A 19798-nucleotide genomic window follows, 5' to 3' on the forward strand; every position below is an offset into this window, starting at 1 on the left:
AAGAAGAAAAGAGGAAGAAAAGGTGGCCCCCACTCCCTGTGAACATACACCACCCCTAACAACAAAATCCACTTCCACCCCCAAACCACACACTGCAACAACACCAGACACCGCACCAACACCAGACACCGCACTAACACCAGACACCGCACCAACACCAGACACCACACCAACACCAGACACCGCACCAACACCAACACCAGACACCGCACCAACACCAAACACTGCACCAACACCAACACCAACACCAGGCACCACACAAACACCCGTCCCCACACCAAGGCAAACTGAGCCACTACCCCAAAAAGAAAATGAAAAGAATGAACCGAGGGAGAGGAGAGACTCCTCTGCCTCTTGCAGACCAAAGGTCCTTGCCCCTGAGGAACTATGTTATGTAGACCCTCTATCTGTGGCCACAGACATTTCCCATCGGCAGAGGAAAAACTTAAAACCTCTGCTCGATTACAAACAGATAGAGGGGAAAGATGTAAATATCCCCTCAAATTTCCCGGACGCCCCACTCCTAATAACCTTTGTCAGAACTCCAGAGGCCTGCAAGACCAACTTGTGGACAAGGCTGCAGGCCGCTGAAGGGGCGTTTCCGGGAATTGAACTGGTTAAAAAAAATGACCCTTCTCTTGATGAACTGTCAAAACAATGCAAGGGAAGGGTCCCAGTGTTGGTCCATCCGTCACTCTATAGGGCCCTTAAATTGACCTACCCTTTGGATGTCGGCGGCATTGTGAGAGAAGGTCAGGACATGAAAAACCTGACCACCTTGAGCATTGCACACAACGTCGGTGTCCTTTCCCCGGCTGACTTCGGAGCTGAGTGTAACACACCTTAAGGTAGGTACCATGGCTTTGAATTTGGCTAGTCTGAATGCGAGGGGCTTGAGATCATCGGGCCGGGCGGCTCGCCTCCGGCACGACCTCTTGTCCCTGGGAGTGGATGTCGCTGCGATTCAGGAGACGCATTTCGTTTCCTCTGTGGACTGTCAGGTGCTGGCCCGAGACTTTGAGGTTTTCTCAGCATATGGCAGCCCGCGGGGGAAGGGAGTTTCCGTGCTGGTTAAACGTACCCTGTCGGCGACGGTCGACGTTGTCCATAGAGATGCAGTGGGTAGGCTGGTTGTGGCCGATGTTGCCGTAAAAGATTCTGTGTTTCGGGTGATTGCGGTTCATGCGCCCAGCACCGCTCGTGAGAGGGTCTCATTCTTCAGTCAGCTTGACGCGTTTGTAGATTGTCGGAAGCGGGTAGTGCTAATGGGGGATTGGAATTCCATCTTAGACCCCGACATAGATAAGGTAGGAGGCGGAGCTAGAGGATCGGAGAGGTGCGAGTCCAGCCTGGCTGATCTGATGGCTAGATGCGGTCTGGTCGACAGGTTTCGGGTCGAGCATCCAGGGCGGGAGATGTGGACGTGGACCAATAGTGTTTCCTCCTATCCAAATACTTATTTGGACAGGATGTTAGTTAGGAGAGGCGAAGTAGACTTCTTATCTTGTCCCACGTTCACTTGGCTAGGCCAGACGGACCATAAATTAGTTATGGCCCGGCTGAAGCTAGGAAATAGGCCTAAGTTAGCGGGGTACTGGAAGTTAAACACCTCCCTTCTGGAGAGACAAGACTTCCAAGATCAGTTAAGAGAATTGATTAAAAAGGCACTAGTGGGGGCGGTTACCGGGAGTAAGTGGTGGTTAGGTCTCAAAGCCAAGATCAGAAGCTTCTCCGTCAAGTATGCCCAGCGCCTCGCACTAGATAAGGCCAAGACGAAGAAGAAGCTAGAGCAGAAACTAGCCCAGGCTACCGGGGAGGGTGATAGGGTTAGTCAGGAACTAGCTAAGCAGGACCTTCTACGCGAGACTAGCGAGCGTTACGAAGGCCAAGTAGTTAGAGCTAGGCTTAGAAAGATAGGCAACGAAGCAGTCAATTCTGATGCAGACGTGCGCCGTGAGGTTTCTAGGCGTGGCTCGGACAAATATATTGCAAAAATCAAACATCCGAATGGACGCACCCTGGAATCGACTCGGGAGATCTGCGAGGGGTTTCGAGAACATTTCGAGGAGCGTTTTACGCAGCAGCCCGATCTTCCGGTCCTTGAGTTTAGCGACTATTTGGCCGACTCTCCCCGCCTCGAGGCGGCTAGAGCGGCTGGTTGCGAGGGCCGGGTGACGGAGCAGGAGGTCTTTACTGCGCTGAAGCAGGTCAGCTGTGACAGATCGCCAGGACTTGATGGTCTGCCATACGAACTGTACTTGAGGCTGTCGCCCATGTTTCTGCCTCTTCTGACGGATATGTTCAACCATTGGTTTGCTCAGGGATCCATCCCAGGGCAGGTGACCAAGGGAGTGATCACATTGCTGAAGAAAGGTGACGGGCATGGAGGGGAAGAGTTAGAGTACTACAGGCCCATAACTCTGCTAAACACAGAGTTGAAGATTTTGGCCAAGGTCCTGTCGAATCGGCTGCAGGTTGTTATCGACGAGTTGGTTGAACCAGAACAGAACTACGCTGTGAAGGGGAGATCGATTCAGAACAACTTGCACCTGATCCGCATGATCCTAGAGGGGGGAATAGATGACGACACAGAAGCCGCGCTGATAAACTTAGATCAGTCCAAAGCTTTCGATAGGGTCGACCATCGTTTCCTGGCATCTGTCTTAGAGGCCGCCGGTTTTAAACCGGACTTTTGCAAGTGGATCTCCATAATGTATCGGCAGCCCATGGCTGTCGTGCAAGTGAACGGAAAGCGCTCGAAACCCTTTGTTATCTCTCGGTCGGTTCGTCAGGGTTGTCCGCTGTCGCCCCTGCTTTATGTCCTGGCTTTGGAGCCTCTTCTCCGCAAGCTGAGACATGGGGAGGCAAATTCGGCCCTGCGCGGAATGGCTCTGCCTGGCGGCTCAGCTGCCAAGGTATCCGCGTTCGCCGATGATGTCACGATCTTCGTGTCGGGCTCCAGAGACATTGAGGTCGTGTCGGAGGCACTCACACAATACGAAAGAATTACAGGGGCCAAGATAAACCGCAACAAGTCGGTAGGACTGCGGTTGGGCGCATGGAGTGGCAACGCAAACCTCCCTGCGCCCTTCAGCTGGACAGATGGCCCGGTCCGGATCCTCGGCGTGTGGTTCGGACCGGGTCTCCAGCTTGACAAGAATTGGTTGGAGGTACGGTCAAAGGTGGAGGCTGCAGTCAGTTCGTGGCTTCCTAGGAAACTTTCCTTAAAGGGTAGAGCTGAGGCGTGCGCCACTTACGTCTTTCCTCTCATCCTTTACCGACTGGCCGTACTTCCCCTGCCTGCACAACACCTAAAAGCTCTCGTCGAACTCTTGTCCTCGCTCCTTTGGGACAGAGGAAGACACTGGGTGAGCAGACAGGTCTGTATTCAACGTCCGTGTGAGGGAGGCTTGGGAATGCCGGACTTGAAGTGTCATCGAGATGCTGAGAGACTGGCCTTCCTGAGCAACTATATGCAGGAGGACCAACCGTGGCACCCCGTGGTTACTGCCGCCTTCCCCGACCTCGTTCTCGACCCTTCCATCGAGAGCCGTCGCAGGCCGCGGGGAGAATCTGCCTACATGAAAGAGTGCCGAGCCGCGCTAAAACGACTACCAAGGTCCAGTGACCTTGTGACTGCTACCCGTAGGGAACTCCACAGGGATCTAGTGAGGGAGGCCGCTGACGACCCGCTATGCGCGCGTTTGGGGTGGCAGCAGAGTGAGATCCGCTCCGCGTGGAGCTGGGCGCCAGGTTCGAGTCATCTGAACAATTCGGAGTTCTCTCTGACCTGGCGATTGGCCCGAAATGCACTTCCACTCAACAACATACAATGCAGTTCTGGGTTTCTGGAGTCGCCCGATTGTCCCCGTTGTGGGACAACGGCTGTGGAAACTACGGATCACGCTTTCTTTGATTGCCGCGAACTCCGCCAGTACTGGTCGTATGTCAGTGGGGTGACGGCTCGCATCGATCCTGAGCATCCTCGCCCAATTACTGTATCCAATGTTGTGGACAACGTGAGGCCGCCGTGGGACCGGGAAAGACAAATGGTCTACGTTACGATTCTGGCCGTGGCGAGAATGGTGATTTGGACGTCGCGTCTGCAAGGTTGCCGGGGGGTGTTGTCTTTTTCTGATCAAGATCTGATCGCGTTCTTTAAACACCAACTACGGGTGAAGATCAGATGTGATAGAAGAAGGCTGCATCGCGCGGCATTTGACAGAAGATGGATACATGTGGCAAGTCTGTGTGTACGAAGAGGAGCCAAATTCGAATACGTGTTCCCCGCCTAGGTGTGGAACGCGCAGTTCTGTAAAGTTAAATTAAACAAGTAGTCTCTCAGCTAGCTGAGTGTGTGTTCCATCCCTCCCCGATTAGGAAGCCTCCAAGATCCCCATCCCCTCTTACCTGCAATTTTTGTTTTTCACCCCTTCCTCTAAATTTTACCCATCTTGGAGAAAAAGAAATACAAACTAACCTCCATCCCTTACCCACAAAATTTTCTTTTCTCCATTCACCCCCATCTAGAGGGCATCCCCACCTAGAGACTGACCCGCAGAAGCGAGGTTCCTTTTACAAACCTAGTGGAACGGGCAGTCTATCAACTAGACGGGGTTGGGAGGGTCCTACTAATCACCTTTTGTTTTTTCTTCCCCCTCCCTCGACACAAATGAATTATTGTTACCATTTTATTGTTATCTTTTTTGTTTTTACACGTCAATAAAAAATGTTTTAAAAATTGGGAGTTACTAGGACGTCCCCCAAGATGAAAGGGTGAATGCGGTATTATGGTGAAAGAAGATACTAGCTGGGAGAAACTTTTGACTTTGTTTAGTTCTGGAGCGACAAGGATGACCAACGACCCCCAAAATCCCCCCTTTTGAGTTGGCCATGTGCCTAAGTTTTTTGTTCACCGTTAATTTTACTGTATTTTTTTAACATGAATAAAAGATTTAATATCTCAAAGTGTAGTATCTGTTCTCTGATACATACACAGCGATAGGCAGTCGTGTTCTGGCGACACATTCTCGTGCCCGGAGAGCTTGTTGGGTAGCGTTCTGTCCGCACCCCCACTTTGTCTGTCTTTCTCTGCTCTCCCCCCTCCCCCACGGGGGGGGATCCGAGCTGATAATTTACGACCTTCCCGCGAGGGAGGGTCGGAAACACTTTCTCTCTTCCCTCCACTAACCTCCCACTCCCTCTCTCAGTTCTATCTCCCCTCTTGCCGCCTTTGGCGCCACTTCTTTTTGGCGCCAAAGTCGGCTCCCAATTTGGACGCCGACTCCACGTCACTCATTTTGGTGAATTATACAGAAGAGAGAGAGCTTTTTTCAAAAATGGACACCCCCAGCCCGGGGACCACCAATACAGATACCCCCAGCCAGGAGGCTACCACAAGAAAAACTGCTCCCCAAGAGGACGGCTCCCCAACAGGGGAAGCAAAAAGCAACGGGGCATACCGCCCGGACACGAAACCGAAGGACGCCCCCCAGAAGGGAGAAAACTCACCAGCAGCTCCCCAAGAGGGCGACTCCCCACAAAGGGGAGAAAAAACAATGTTGGACAGGGCATCCCGCTCTGACAACAAAAATCAAGAGGCAGTAGCCCCAAAGGACGATAAGAGAGACAGTGCTCCCCAGGAGGGCTACTGCCCCAAAAGGGGAGCAAATCAAGAAAACGAGGGGGCATACAGCCTAAACCTCCCCAAAACAAAAGGGGCAAAAGCTCCCAAGGACAATGCTCCCCAGGAGGCCGACTCCCCAAAAAGGGAAGTATTTCCTGGAAGAAGTATAGAGCAGGGAGAGTCGGTCCCAAAGGAAAGCGGAAAGGGAAATGCCCCTCAAAATAGCAACCCTTCCGCCAAGGAACAGCAAAAACAGTCCAACCTCACCAAAGATCCAACACCAACAAGAGGGTTGGCATGGGGGAAGACTGTAGAGAAGCAACTGTCCCCTCAAGAGTATAAAGACTTGTACTTGACCAAGTACAGACAATACATAGAGGGGGCAGAAATTAAACCAGTGCCAGGCGCTTGGGAGGCAATCGAAGACAGAGTGCTCTCCCTCATCATCTCGGATATGCCGGAAAACCGCCTCCTAGGGATGAAAAAGGAAGACATGGCAGGGCTCCTACATAAGCTAAATATCCCGGTATTATACCTGTACCAGAGGAGCTACGCCATGTGGGACATCCTCCTACCCACCAAGGAAGATGCAGAGAGACTCTCCCTCCAAGAAATAAAGCATGGGAGAGTCAAACTAACACCTGAATACCAGGGCAAGAGAAGGACTCGGGTGCAGGTATTTAATGTGCCAACCCAAATACCTGCGGAAGTATTAGGATGCCTCTTCAGCCAGTACGGTGAGGTAGAACAGGTGACCCCAATACGGTCAAAAACTGGGACTCACCTGGGCTGCTACACAATAGCAATGAGGCTGAAGAGGAAAGGTTTTCAGGCAATACCACCGCTGCTGACATACAAAGACGCCAGCATAACGGTAGTGGTGGAGGGCCGTCGTCCACACTGTTGGTTCTGCCAAAAGCAGGGCCACATGGCTAGGAGTTGCCCCCAAAGGGTAACCCCTAATCCAATAACCCAAAAGGCGGTCACATCCACTGAGACAACGCCCGCACCAAAACAGGCGGCAACAACCCCTGCAACTGCAGCACCAACCCCAGCTCCAAGGAAAACTCAAACCACCCAGGAGGCCAAGGGGGAAGAATGGAGCACGGTAGTGAGACAAAAGCGGAAACACTTAATCCCTTCTGCCACCGTCCCACCACCAGCCCAAAAATCGAGGCAGGAGCCTCTGCAAATGCAGAAACAACAACAGCCACCGCAGCCAATGCCGCGGAAACAACTGCAGCAGCAACTACTGCAACAGCAAAATCAGCAAGTGCAGCAGAAGCAGCAGCAGCAACGACACCAGCGAGAGCAGCAACAACAAAAACAGCTGCAGCAGCAAATAGAGGAGCAGACACAACCAACGGTCCCCACACCAATCGAGACGGGGATCAAGCGGAGAAAAGACTGCTCCTCTGAGGATGAATCCGCAAGTGAGAGGGAGAGGAACTCAACCTCACCTCTCCCCGGTTCATTCGAAAGAATGAAAAAGAAAAACAAAAGAAGAAAAGAGGAAGAAAAGGTGGCCCCCACTCCCTGTGAACATACACCACCCCTAACAACAAAATCCACTTCCACCCCCAAACCACACACTGCAACAACACCAGACACCGCACCAACACCAGACACCGCACTAACACCAGACACCGCACCAACACGAGACACCACACCAACACCAGACACCGCACCAACACCAACACCAGACACCGCACCAACACCAAACACTGCACCAACACCAACACCAACACCAGGCACCACACAAACACCCGTCCCCACACCAAGGCAAACTGAGCCACTACCCCAAAAAGAAAATGAAAAGAATGAACCGAGGGAGAGGAGAGACTCCTCTGCCTCTTGCAGACCAAAGGTCCTTGCCCCTGAGGAACTATGTTATGTAGACCCTCTATCTGTGGCCACAGACATTTCCCATCGGCAGAGGAAAAACTTAAAACCTCTGCTCGATTACAAACAGATAGAGGGGAAAGATGTAAATATCCCCTCAAATTTCCCGGACGCCCCACTCCTAATAACCTTTGTCAGAACTCCAGAGGCCTGCAAGACCAACTTGTGGACAAGGCTGCAGGCCGCTGAAGGGGCGTTTCCGGGAATTGAACTGGTTAAAAAAAATGACCCTTCTCTTGATGAACTGTCAAAACAATGCAAGGGAAGGGTCCCAGTGTTGGTCCATCCGTCACTCTATAGGGCCCTTAAATTGACCTACCCTTTGGATGTCGGCGGCATTGTGAGAGAAGGTCAGGACATGAAAAACCTGACCACCTTGAGCATTGCACACAACGTCGGTGTCCTTTCCCCGGCTGACTTCGGAGCTGAGTGTAACACACCTTAAGGTAGGTACCATGGCTTTGAATTTGGCTAGTCTGAATGCGAGGGGCTTGAGATCATCGGGCCGGGCGGCTCGCCTCCGGCACGACCTCTTGTCCCTGGGAGTGGATGTCGCTGCGATTCAGGAGACGCATTTCGTTTCCTCTGTGGACTGTCAGGTGCTGGCCCGAGACTTTGAGGTTTTCTCAGCATATGGCAGCCCGCGGGGGAAGGGAGTTTCCGTGCTGGTTAAACGTACCCTGTCGGCGACGGTCGACGTTGTCCATAGAGATGCAGTGGGTAGGCTGGTTGTGGCCGATGTTGCCGTAAAAGATTCTGTGTTTCGGGTGATTGCGGTTCATGCGCCCAGCACCGCTCGTGAGAGGGTCTCATTCTTCAGTCAGCTTGACGCGTTTGTAGATTGTCGGAAGCGGGTAGTGCTAATGGGGGATTGGAATTCCATCTTAGACCCCGACATAGATAAGGTAGGAGGCGGAGCTAGAGGATCGGAGAGGTGCGAGTCCAGCCTGGCTGATCTGATGGCTAGATGCGGTCTGGTCGACAGGTTTCGGGTCGAGCATCCAGGGCGGGAGATGTGGACGTGGACCAATAGTGTTTCCTCCTATCCAAATACTTATTTGGACAGGATGTTAGTTAGGAGAGGCGAAGTAGACTTCTTATCTTGTCCCACGTTCACTTGGCTAGGCCAGACGGACCATAAATTAGTTATGGCCCGGCTGAAGCTAGGAAATAGGCCTAAGTTAGCGGGGTACTGGAAGTTAAACACCTCCCTTCTGGAGAGACAAGACTTCCAAGATCAGTTAAGAGAATTGATTAAAAAGGCACTAGTGGGGGCGGTTACCGGGAGTAAGTGGTGGTTAGGTCTCAAAGCCAAGATCAGAAGCTTCTCCGTCAAGTATGCCCAGCGCCTCGCACTAGATAAGGCCAAGACGAAGAAGAAGCTAGAGCAGAAACTAGCCCAGGCTACCGGGGAGGGTGATAGGGTTAGTCAGGAACTAGCTAAGCAGGACCTTCTACGCGAGACTAGCGAGCGTTACGAAGGCCAAGTAGTTAGAGCTAGGCTTAGAAAGATAGGCAACGAAGCAGTCAATTCTGATGCAGACGTGCGCCGTGAGGTTTCTAGGCGTGGCTCGGACAAATATATTGCAAAAATCAAACATCCGAATGGACGCACCCTGGAATCGACTCGGGAGATCTGCGAGGGGTTTCGAGAACATTTCGAGGAGCGTTTTACGCAGCAGCCCGATCTTCCGGTCCTTGAGTTTAGCGACTATTTGGCCGACTCTCCCCGCCTCGAGGCGGCTAGAGCGGCTGGTTGCGAGGGCCGGGTGACGGAGCAGGAGGTCTTTACTGCGCTGAAGCAGGTCAGCTGTGACAGATCGCCAGGACTTGATGGTCTGCCATACGAACTGTACTTGAGGCTGTCGCCCATGTTTCTGCCTCTTCTGACGGATATGTTCAACCATTGGTTTGCTCAGGGATCCATCCCAGGGCAGGTGACCAAGGGAGTGATCACATTGCTGAAGAAAGGTGACGGGCATGGAGGGGAAGAGTTAGATGACTACAGGCCCATAACTCTGCTAAACACAGAGTTGAAGATTTTGGCCAAGGTCCTGTCGAATCGGCTGCAGGTTGTTATCGACGAGTTGGTTGAACCAGAACAGAACTACGCTGTGAAGGGGAGATCGATTCAGAACAACTTGCACCTGATCCGCATGATCCTAGAGGGGGGAATAGATGACGACACAGAAGCCGCGCTGATAAACTTAGATCAGTCCAAAGCCTTCGATAGGGTCGACCATCGTTTCCTGGCATCTGTCTTAGAGGCCGCCGGTTTTAAACCGGACTTTTGCAAGTGGATCTCCATAATGTATCGGCAGCCCATGGCTGTCGTGCAAGTGAACGGAAAGCGCTCGAAACCCTTTGTTATCTCTCGGTCGGTTCGTCAGGGTTGTCCGCTGTCGCCCCTGCTTTATGTCCTGGCTTTGGAGCCTCTTCTCCGCAAGCTGAGACATGGGGAGGCAAATTCGGCCCTGCGCGGAATGGCTCTGCCTGGCGGCTCAGCTGCCAAGGTATCCGCGTTCGCCGATGATGTCACGATCTTCGTGTCGGGCTCCAGAGACATTGAGGTCGTGTCGGAGGCACTCACACAGTACGAAAGAATTACAGGGGCCAAGATAAACCGCAACAAGTCGGTAGGACTGCGGTTGGGCGCATGGAGTGGCAACGCAAACCTCCCTGCGCCCTTCAGCTGGACAGATGGCCCGGTCCGGATCCTCGGCGTGTGGTTCGGACCGGGTCTCCAGCTTGACAAGAATTGGTTGGAGGTACGGTCAAAGGTGGGGCTGCAGTCAGTTCGTGGCTTCCTAGGAAACTTTCCTTAAAGGGTAGAGCTGAGGCGTGCGCCACTTACGTCTTTCCTCTCATCCTTTACCGACTGGCCGTACTTCCCCTGCCTGCACAACACCTAAAAGCTCTCGTCGAACTCTTGTCCTCGCTCCTTTGGGACAGAGGAAGACACTGGGTGAGCAGACAGGTCTGTATTCAACGTCCGTGTGAGGGAGGCTTGGGAATGCCGGACTTGAAGTGTCATCGAGATGCTGAGAGACTGGCCTTCCTGAGCAACTATATGCAGGAGGACCAACCGTGGCACCCCGTGGTTACTGCCGCCTTCCCCGACCTCGTTCTCGACCCTTCCATCGAGAGCCGTCGCAGGCCGCGGGGAGAATCTGCCTACATGAAAGAGTGCCGAGCCGCGCTAAAACGACTACCAAGGTCCAGTGACCTTGTGACTGCTACCCGTAGGGAACTCCACAGGGATCTAGTGAGGGAGGCCGCTGACGACCCGCTATGCGCGCGTTTGGGGTGGCAGCAGAGTGAGATCCGCTCCGCGTGGAGCTGGGCGCCAGGTTCGAGTCATCTGAACAATTCGGAGTTCTCTCTGACCTGGCGATTGGCCCGAAATGCACTTCCACTCAACAACATACAATGCAGTTCTGGGTTTCTGGAGTCGCCCGATTGTCCCCGTTGTGGGACAACGGCTGTGGAAACTACGGATCACGCTTTCTTTGATTGCCGCGAACTCCGCCAGTACTGGTCGTATGTCAGTGGGGTGACGGCTCGCATCGATCCTGAGCATCCTCGCCCAATTACTGTATCCAATGTTGTGGACAACGTGAGGCCGCCGTGGGACCGGGAAAGACAAATGGTCTACGTTACGATTCTGGCCGTGGCGAGAATGGTGATTTGGACGTCGCGTCTGCAAGGTTGCCGGGGGGTGTTGTCTTTTTCTGATCAAGATCTGATCGCGTTCTTTAAACACCAACTACGGGTGAAGATCAGATGTGATAGAAGAAGGCTGCATCGCGCGGCATTTGACAGAAGATGGATACATGTGGCAAGTCTGTGTGTACGAAGAGGAGCCAAATTCGAATACGTGTTCCCCGCCTAGGTGTGGAACGCGCAGTTCTGTAAAGTTAAATTAAACAAGTAGTCTCTCAGCTAGCTGAGTGTGTGTTCTATCCCTCCCCGATTAGGAAGCCTCCAAGATCCCCATCCCCTCTTACCTGCAATTTTTGTTTTTCACCCCTTCCTCTAAATTTTACCCATCTTGGAGAAAAAGAAATACAAACTAACCTCCATCCCTTACCCACAAAATTTTCTTTTCTCCATTCACCCCCATCTAGAGGGCATCCCCACCTAGAGACTGACCCGCAGAAGCGAGGTTCCTTTTACAAACCTAGTGGAACGGGCAGTCTATCAACTAGACGGGGTTGGGAGGGTCCTACTAATCACCTTTTGTTTTTTCTTCCCCCTCCCTCGACACAAATGAATTATTGTTACCATTTTATTGTTATCTTTTTTGTTTTTACACGTCAATAAAAAATGTTTTAAAAATTGGGAGTTACTAGGACGTCCCCCAAGATGAAAGGGTGAATGCGGTATTATGGTGAAAGAAGATACTAGCTGGGAGAAACTTTTGACTTTGTTTAGTTCTGGAGCGACAAGGATGACCAACGACCCCCAAAATCCCCCCTTTTGAGTTGGCCATGTGCCTAAGTTTTTTGTTCACCGTTAATTTTACTGTATTTTTTTAACATGAATAAAAGATTTAATATCTCAAAGTGTAGTATCTGTTCTCTGATACATACACAGCGATAGGCAGTCGTGTTCTGGCGACACATTCTCGTGCCCGGAGAGCTTGTTGGGTAGCGTTCTGTCCGCACCCCCACTTTGTCTGTCTTTCTCTGCTCTCCCCCCTCCCCCACGGGGGGGGATCCGAGCTGATAATTTACGACCTTCCCGCGAGGGAGGGTCGGAAACACTTTCTCTCTTCCCTCCACTAACCTCCCACTCCCTCTCTCAGTTCTATCTCCCCTCTTGCCGCCTTTGGCGCCACTTCTTTTTGGCGCCAAAGTCGGCTCCCAATTTGGACGCCGACTCCACGTCACTCATTTTGGTGAATTATACAGAAGAGAGAGAGCTTTTTTCAAAAATGGACACCCCCAGCCCGGGGACCACCAATACAGATACCCCCAGCCAGGAGGCTACCACAAGAAAAACTGCTCCCCAAGAGGACGGCTCCCCAACAGGGGAAGCAAAAAGCAACGGGGCATACCGCCCGGACACGAAACCGAAGGACGCCCCCCAGAAGGGAGAAAACTCACCAGCAGCTCCCCAAGAGGGCGACTCCCCACAAAGGGGAGAAAAAACAATGTTGGACAGGGCATCCCGCTCTGACAACAAAAATCAAGAGGCAGTAGCCCCAAAGGACGATAAGAGAGACAGTGCTCCCCAGGAGGGCTACTGCCCCAAAAGGGGAGCAAATCAAGAAAACGAGGGGGCATACAGCCTAAACCTCCCCAAAACAAAAGGGGCAAAAGCTCCCAAGGACAATGCTCCCCAGGAGGCCGACTCCCCAAAAAGGGAAGTATTTCCTGGAAGAAGTATAGAGCAGGGAGAGTCGGTCCCAAAGGAAAGCGGAAAGGGAAATGCCCCTCAAAATAGCAACCCTTCCGCCAAGGAACAGCAAAAACAGTCCAACCTCACCAAAGATCCAACACCAACAAGAGGGTTGGCATGGGGGAAGACTGTAGAGAAGCAACTGTCCCCTCAAGAGTATAAAGACTTGTACTTGACCAAGTACAGACAATACATAGAGGGGGCAGAAATCAAACCAGTGCCAGGCGCTTGGGAGGCAATCGAAGACAGAGTGCTCTCCCTCATCATCTCGGATATGCCGGAAAACCGCCTCCTAGGGATGAAAAAGGAAGACATGGCAGGGCTCCTACATAAGCTAAATATCCCGGTATTATACCTGTACCAGAGGAGCTACGCCATGTGGGACATCCTCCTACCCACCAAGGAAGATGCAGAGAGACTCTCCCTCCAAGAAATAAAGCATGGGAGAGTCAAACTAACACCTGAATACCAGGGCAAGAGAAGGACTCGGGTGCAGGTATTTAATGTGCCAACCCAAATACCTGCGGAAGTATTAGGATGCCTCTTCAGCCAGTACGGTGAGGTAGAACAGGTGACCCCAATACGGTCAAAAACTGGGACTCACCTGGGCTGCTACACAATAGCAATGAGGCTGAAGAGGAAAGGTTTTCAGGCAATACCACCGCTGCTGACATACAAAGACGCCAGCATAACGGTAGTGGTGGAGGGCCGTCGTCCACACTGTTGGTTCTGCCAAAAGCAGGGCCACATGGCTAGGAGTTGCCCCCAAAGGGTAACCCCTAATCCAATAACCCAAAAGGCGGTCACATCCACTGAGACAACGCCCGCACCAAAACAGGCGGCAACAACCCCTGCAACTGCAGCACCAACCCCAGCTCCAAGGAAAACTCAAACCACCCAGGAGGCCAAGGGGGAAGAATGGAGCACGGTAGTGAGACAAAAGCGGAAACACTTAATCCCTTCTGCCACCGTCCCACCACCAGCCCAAAAATCGAGGCAGGAGCCTCTGCAAATGCAGAAACAACAACAGCCACCGCAGCCAATGCCGCGGAAACAACTGCAGCAGCAACTACTGCAACAGCAAAATCAGCAAGTGCAGCAGAAGCAGCAGCAGCAACGACACCAGCGAGAGCAGCAACAACAAAAACAGCTGCAGCAGCAAATAGAGGAGCAGACACAACCAACGGTCCCCACACCAATCGAGACGGGGATCAAGCGGAGAAAAGACTGCTCCTCTGAGGATGAATCCGCAAGTGAGAGGGAGAGGAACTCAACCTCACCTCTCCCCGGTTCATTCGAAAGAATGAAAAAGAAAAACAAAAGAAGAAAAGAGGAAGAAAAGGTGGCCCCCACTCCCTGTGAACATACACCACCCCTAACAACAAAATCCACTTCCACCCCCAAACCACACACTGCAACAACACCAGACACCGCACCAACACCAGACACCGCACTAACACCAGACACCGCACCAACACGAGACACCACACCAACACCAGACACCGCACCAACACCAACACCAGACACCGCACCAACACCAAACACTGCACCAACACCAACACCAACACCAGGCACCACACAAACACCCGTCCCCACACCAAGGCAAACTGAGCCACTACCCCAAAAAGAAAATGAAAAGAATGAACCGAGGGAGAGGAGAGACTCCTCTGCCTCTTGCAGACCAAAGGTCCTTGCCCCTGAGGAACTATGTTATGTAGACCCTCTATCTGTGGCCACAGACATTTCCCATCGGCAGAGGAAAAACTTAAAACCTCTGCTCGATTACAAACAGATAGAGGGGAAAGATGTAAATATCCCCTCAAATTTCCCGGACGCCCCACTCCTAATAACCTTTGTCAGAACTCCAGAGGCCTGCAAGACCAACTTGTGGACAAGGCTGCAGGCCGCTGAAGGGGCGTTTCCGGGAATTGAACTGGTTAAAAAAAATGACCCTTCTCTTGATGAACTGTCAAAACAATGCAAGGGAAGGGTCCCAGTGTTGGTCCATCCGTCACTCTATAGGGCCCTTAAATTGACCTACCCTTTGGATGTCGGCGGCATTGTGAGAGAAGGTCAGGACATGAAAAACCTGACCACCTTGAGCATTGCACACAACGTCGGTGTCCTTTCCCCGGCTGACTTCGGAGCTGAGTGTAACACACCTTAAGGTAGGTACCATGGCTTTGAATTTGGCTAGTCTGAATGCGAGGGGCTTGAGATCATCGGGCCGGGCGGCTCGCCTCCGGCACGACCTCTTGTCCCTGGGAGTGGATGTCGCTGCGATTCAGGAGACGCATTTCGTTTCCTCTGTGGACTGTCAGGTGCTGGCCCGAGACTTTGAGGTTTTCTCAGCATATGGCAGCCCGCGGGGGAAGGGAGTTTCCGTGCTGGTTAAACGTACCCTGTCGGCGACGGTCGACGTTGTCCATAGAGATGCAGTGGGTAGGCTGGTTGTGGCCGATGTTGCCGTAAAAGATTCTGTGTTTCGGGTGATTGCGGTTCATGCGCCCAGCACCGCTCGTGAGAGGGTCTCATTCTTCAGTCAGCTTGACGCGTTTGTAGATTGTCGGAAGCGGGTAGTGCTAATGGGGGATTGGAATTCCATCTTAGACCCCGACATAGATAAGGTAGGAGGCGGAGCTAGAGGATCGGAGAGGTGCGAGTCCAGCCTGGCTGATCTGATGGCTAGATGCGGTCTGGTCGACAGGTTTCGGGTCGAGCATCCAGGGCGGGAGATGTGGACGTGGACCAATAGTGTTTCCTCCTATCCAAATACTTATTTGGACAGGATGTTAGTTAGGAGAGGCGAAGTAGACTTCTTATCTTGTCCCACGTTCACTTGGCTAGGCCAGACGGACCATAAATTAGTTATGGCCCGGCTGAAGCTAGGAAATAGGCCTAAGTTAGCGGGGTACTGGAAGTTAAACACCTCCCTTCTGGAGAGACAAGACTTCCAAGATCAGTTAAGAGAATTGATTAAAAAGGCACTAGTGGGGGCGGTTACCGGGAGTAAGTGGTGGTTAGGTCTCAAAGCCAAGATCAGAAGCTTCTCCGTCAAGTATGCCCAGCGCCTCGCACTAGATAAGGCCAAGACGAAGAAGAAGCTAGAGCAGAAACTAGCCCAGGCTACCGGGGAGGGTGATAGGGTTAGTCAGGAACTAGCTAAGCAGGACCTTCTACGCGAGACTAGCGAGCGTTACGAAGGCCAAGTAGTTAGAGCTAGGCTTAGAAAGATAGGCAACGAAGCAGTCAATTCTGATGCAGACGTGCGCCGTGAGGTTTCTAGGCGTGGCTCGGACAAATATATTGCAAAAATCAAACATCCGAATGGACGCACCCTGGAATCGACTCGGGAGATCTGCGAGGGGTTTCGAGAACATTTCGAGGAGCGTTTTACGCAGCAGCCCGATCTTCCGGTCCTTGAGTTTAGCGACTATTTGGCCGACTCTCCCCGCCTCGAGGCGGCTAGAGCGGCTGGTTGCGAGGGCCGGGTGACGGAGCAGGAGGTCTTTACTGCGCTGAAGCAGGTCAGCTGTGACAGATCGCCAGGACTTGATGGTCTGCCATACGAACTGTACTTGAGGCTGTCGCCCATGTTTCTGCCTCTTCTGACGGATATGTTCAACCATTGGTTTGCTCAGGGATCCATCCCAGGGCAGGTGACCAAGGGAGTGATCACATTGCTGAAGAAAGGTGACGGGCATGGAGGGGAAGAGTTAGATGACTACAGGCCCATAACTCTGCTAAACACAGAGTTGAAGATTTTGGCCAAGGTCCTGTCGAATCGGCTGCAGGTTGTTATCGACGAGTTGGTTGAACCAGAACAGAACTACGCTGTGAAGGGGAGATCGATTCAGAACAACTTGCACCTGATCCGCATGATCCTAGAGGGGGGAATAGATGACGACACAGAAGCCGCGCTGATAAACTTAGATCAGTCCAAAGCTTTCGATAGGGTCGACCATCGTTTCCTGGCATCTGTCTTAGAGGCCGCCGGTTTTAAACCGGACTTTTGCAAGTGGATCTCCATAATGTATCGGCAGCCCATGGCTGTCGTGCAAGTGAACGGAAAGCGCTCGAAACCCTTTGTTATCTCTCGGTCGGTTCGTCAGGGTTGTCCGCTGTCGCCCCTGCTTTATGTCCTGGCTTTGGAGCCTCTTCTCCGCAAGCTGAGACATGGGGAGGCAAATTCGGCCCTGCGCGGAATGGCTCTGCCTGGCGGCTCAGCTGCCAAGGTATCCGCGTTCGCCGATGATGTCACGATCTTCGTGTCGGGCTCCAGAGACATTGAGGTCGTGTCGGAGGCACTCACACAGTACGAAAGAATTACAGGGGCCAAGATAAACCGCAACAAGTCGGTAGGACTGCGGTTGGGCGCATGGAGTGGCAACGCAAACCTCCCTGCGCCCTTCAGCTGGACAGATGGCCCGGTCCGGATCCTCGGCGTGTGGTTCGGACCGGGTCTCCAGCTTGACAAGAATTGGTTGGAGGTACGGTCAAAGGTGGAGGCTGCAGTCAGTTCGTGGCTTCCTAGGAAACTTTCCTTAAAGGGTAGAGCTGAGGCGTGCGCCACTTACGTCTTTCCTCTCATCCTTTACCGACTGGCCGTACTTCCCCTGCCTGCACAACACCTAAAAGCTCTCGTCGAACTCTTGTCCTCGCTCCTTTGGGACAGAGGAAGACACTGGGTGAGCAGACAGGTCTGTATTCAACGTCCGTGTGAGGGAGGCTTGGGAATGCCGGACTTGAAGTGTCATCGAGATGCTGAGAGACTGGCCTTCCTGAGCAACTATATGCAGGAGGACCAACCGTGGCACCCCGTGATTACTGCCGCCTTCCCCGACCTCGTTCTCGACCCTTCCATCGAGAGCCGTCGCAGGCCGCGGGGAGAATCTGCCTACATGAAAGAGTGCCGAGCCGCGCTAAAACGACTACCAAGGTCCAGTGACCTTGTGACTGCTACCCGTAGGGAACTCCACAGGGATCTAGTGAGGGAGGCCGCTGACGACCCGCTATGCGCGCGTTTGGGGTGGCAGCAGAGTGAGATCCGCTCCGCGTGGAGCTGGGCGCCAGGTTCGAGTCATCTGAACAATTCGGAGTTCTCTCTGACCTGGCGATTGGCCCGAAATGCACTTCCACTCAACAACATACAATGCAGTTCTGGGTTTCTGGAGTCGCCCGATTGTCCCCGTTGTGGGACAACGGCTGTGGAAACTACGGATCACGCTTTCTTTGATTGCCGCGAACTCCGCCAGTACTGGTCGTATGTCAGTGGGGTGACGGCTCGCATCGATCCTGAGCATCCTCGCCCAATTACTGTATCCAATGTTGTGGACAACGTGAGGCCGCCGTGGGACCGGGAAAGACAAATGGTCTACGTTACGATTCTGGCCGTGGCGAGAATGGTGATTTGGACGTCGCGTCTGCAAGGTTGCCGGGGGGTGTTGTCTTTTTCTGATCAAGATCTGATCGCGTTCTTTAAACACCAACTACGGGTGAAGATCAGATGTGATAGAAGAAGGCTGCATCGCGCGGCATTTGACAGAAGATGGATACATGTGGCAAGTCTGTGTGTACGAAGAGGAGCCAAATTCGAATACGTGTTCCCCGCCTAGGTGTGGAACGCGCAGTTCTGTAAAGTTAAATTAAACAAGTAGTCTCTCAGCTAGCTGAGTGTGTGTTCCATCCCTCCCCGATTAGGAAGCCTCCAAGATCCCCATCCCCTCTTACCTGCAATTTTTGTTTTTCACCCCTTCCTCTAAATTTTACCCATCTTGGAGAAAAAGAAATACAAACTAACCTCCATCCCTTACCCACAAAATTTTCTTTTCTCCATTCACCCCCATCTAGAGGGCATCCCCACCTAGAGACTGACCCGCAGAAGCGAGGTTCCTTTTACAAACCTAGTGGAACGGGCAGTCTATCAACTAGACGGGGTTGGGAGGGTCCTACTAATCACCTTTTGTTTTTTCTTCCCCCTCCCTCGACACAAATGAATTATTGTTACCATTTTATTGTTATCTTTTTTGTTTTTACACGTCAATAAAAAATGTTTTAAAAATTGGGAGTTACTAGGACGTCCCCCAAGATGAAAGGGTGAATGCGGTATTATGGTGAAAGAAGATACTAGCTGGGAGAAACTTTTGACTTTGTTTAGTTCTGGAGCGACAAGGATGACCAACGACCCCCAAAATCCCCCCTTTTGAGTTGGCCATGTGCCTAAGTTTTTTGTTCACCGTTAATTTTACTGTATTTTTTTAACATGAATAAAAGATTTAATATCTCAAAGTGTAGTATCTGTTCTCTGATACATACACAGCGATAGGCAGTCGTGTTCTGGCGACACATTCTCGTGCCCGGAGAGCTTGTTGGGTAGCGTTCTGTCCGCACCCCCACTTTGTCTGTCTTTCTCTGCTCTCCCCCCTCCCCCACGGGGGGGGATCCGAGCTGATAATTTACGACCTTCCCGCGAGGGAGGGTCGGAAACACTTTCTCTCTTCCCTCCACTAACCTCCCACTCCCTCTCTCAGTTCTATCTCCCCTCTTGCCGCCTTTGGCGCCACTTCTTTTTGGCGCCAAAGTCGGCTCCCAATTTGGACGCCGACTCCACGTCACTCATTTTGGTGAATTATACAGAAGAGAGAGAGCTTTTTTCAAAAATGGACACCCCCAGCCCGGGGACCACCAATACAGATACCCCCAGCCAGGAGACTACCACAAGAAAAACTGCTCCCCAAGAGGACGGCTCCCCAACAGGGGAAGCAAAAAGCAACGGGGCATACCGCCCGGACACGAAACCGAAGGACGCCCCCCAGAAGGGAGAAAACTCACCAGCAGCTCCCCAAGAGGGCGACTCCCCACAAAGGG

This window comes from Euprymna scolopes, chromosome 24 (assembly GCF_053919585.1).
Source record: "Euprymna scolopes isolate OS-2025 chromosome 24, ASM5391958v1, whole genome shotgun sequence".
In the NCBI taxonomy this organism is placed as follows: Eukaryota; Metazoa; Mollusca; class Cephalopoda; order Sepiida; family Sepiolidae; genus Euprymna; species Euprymna scolopes.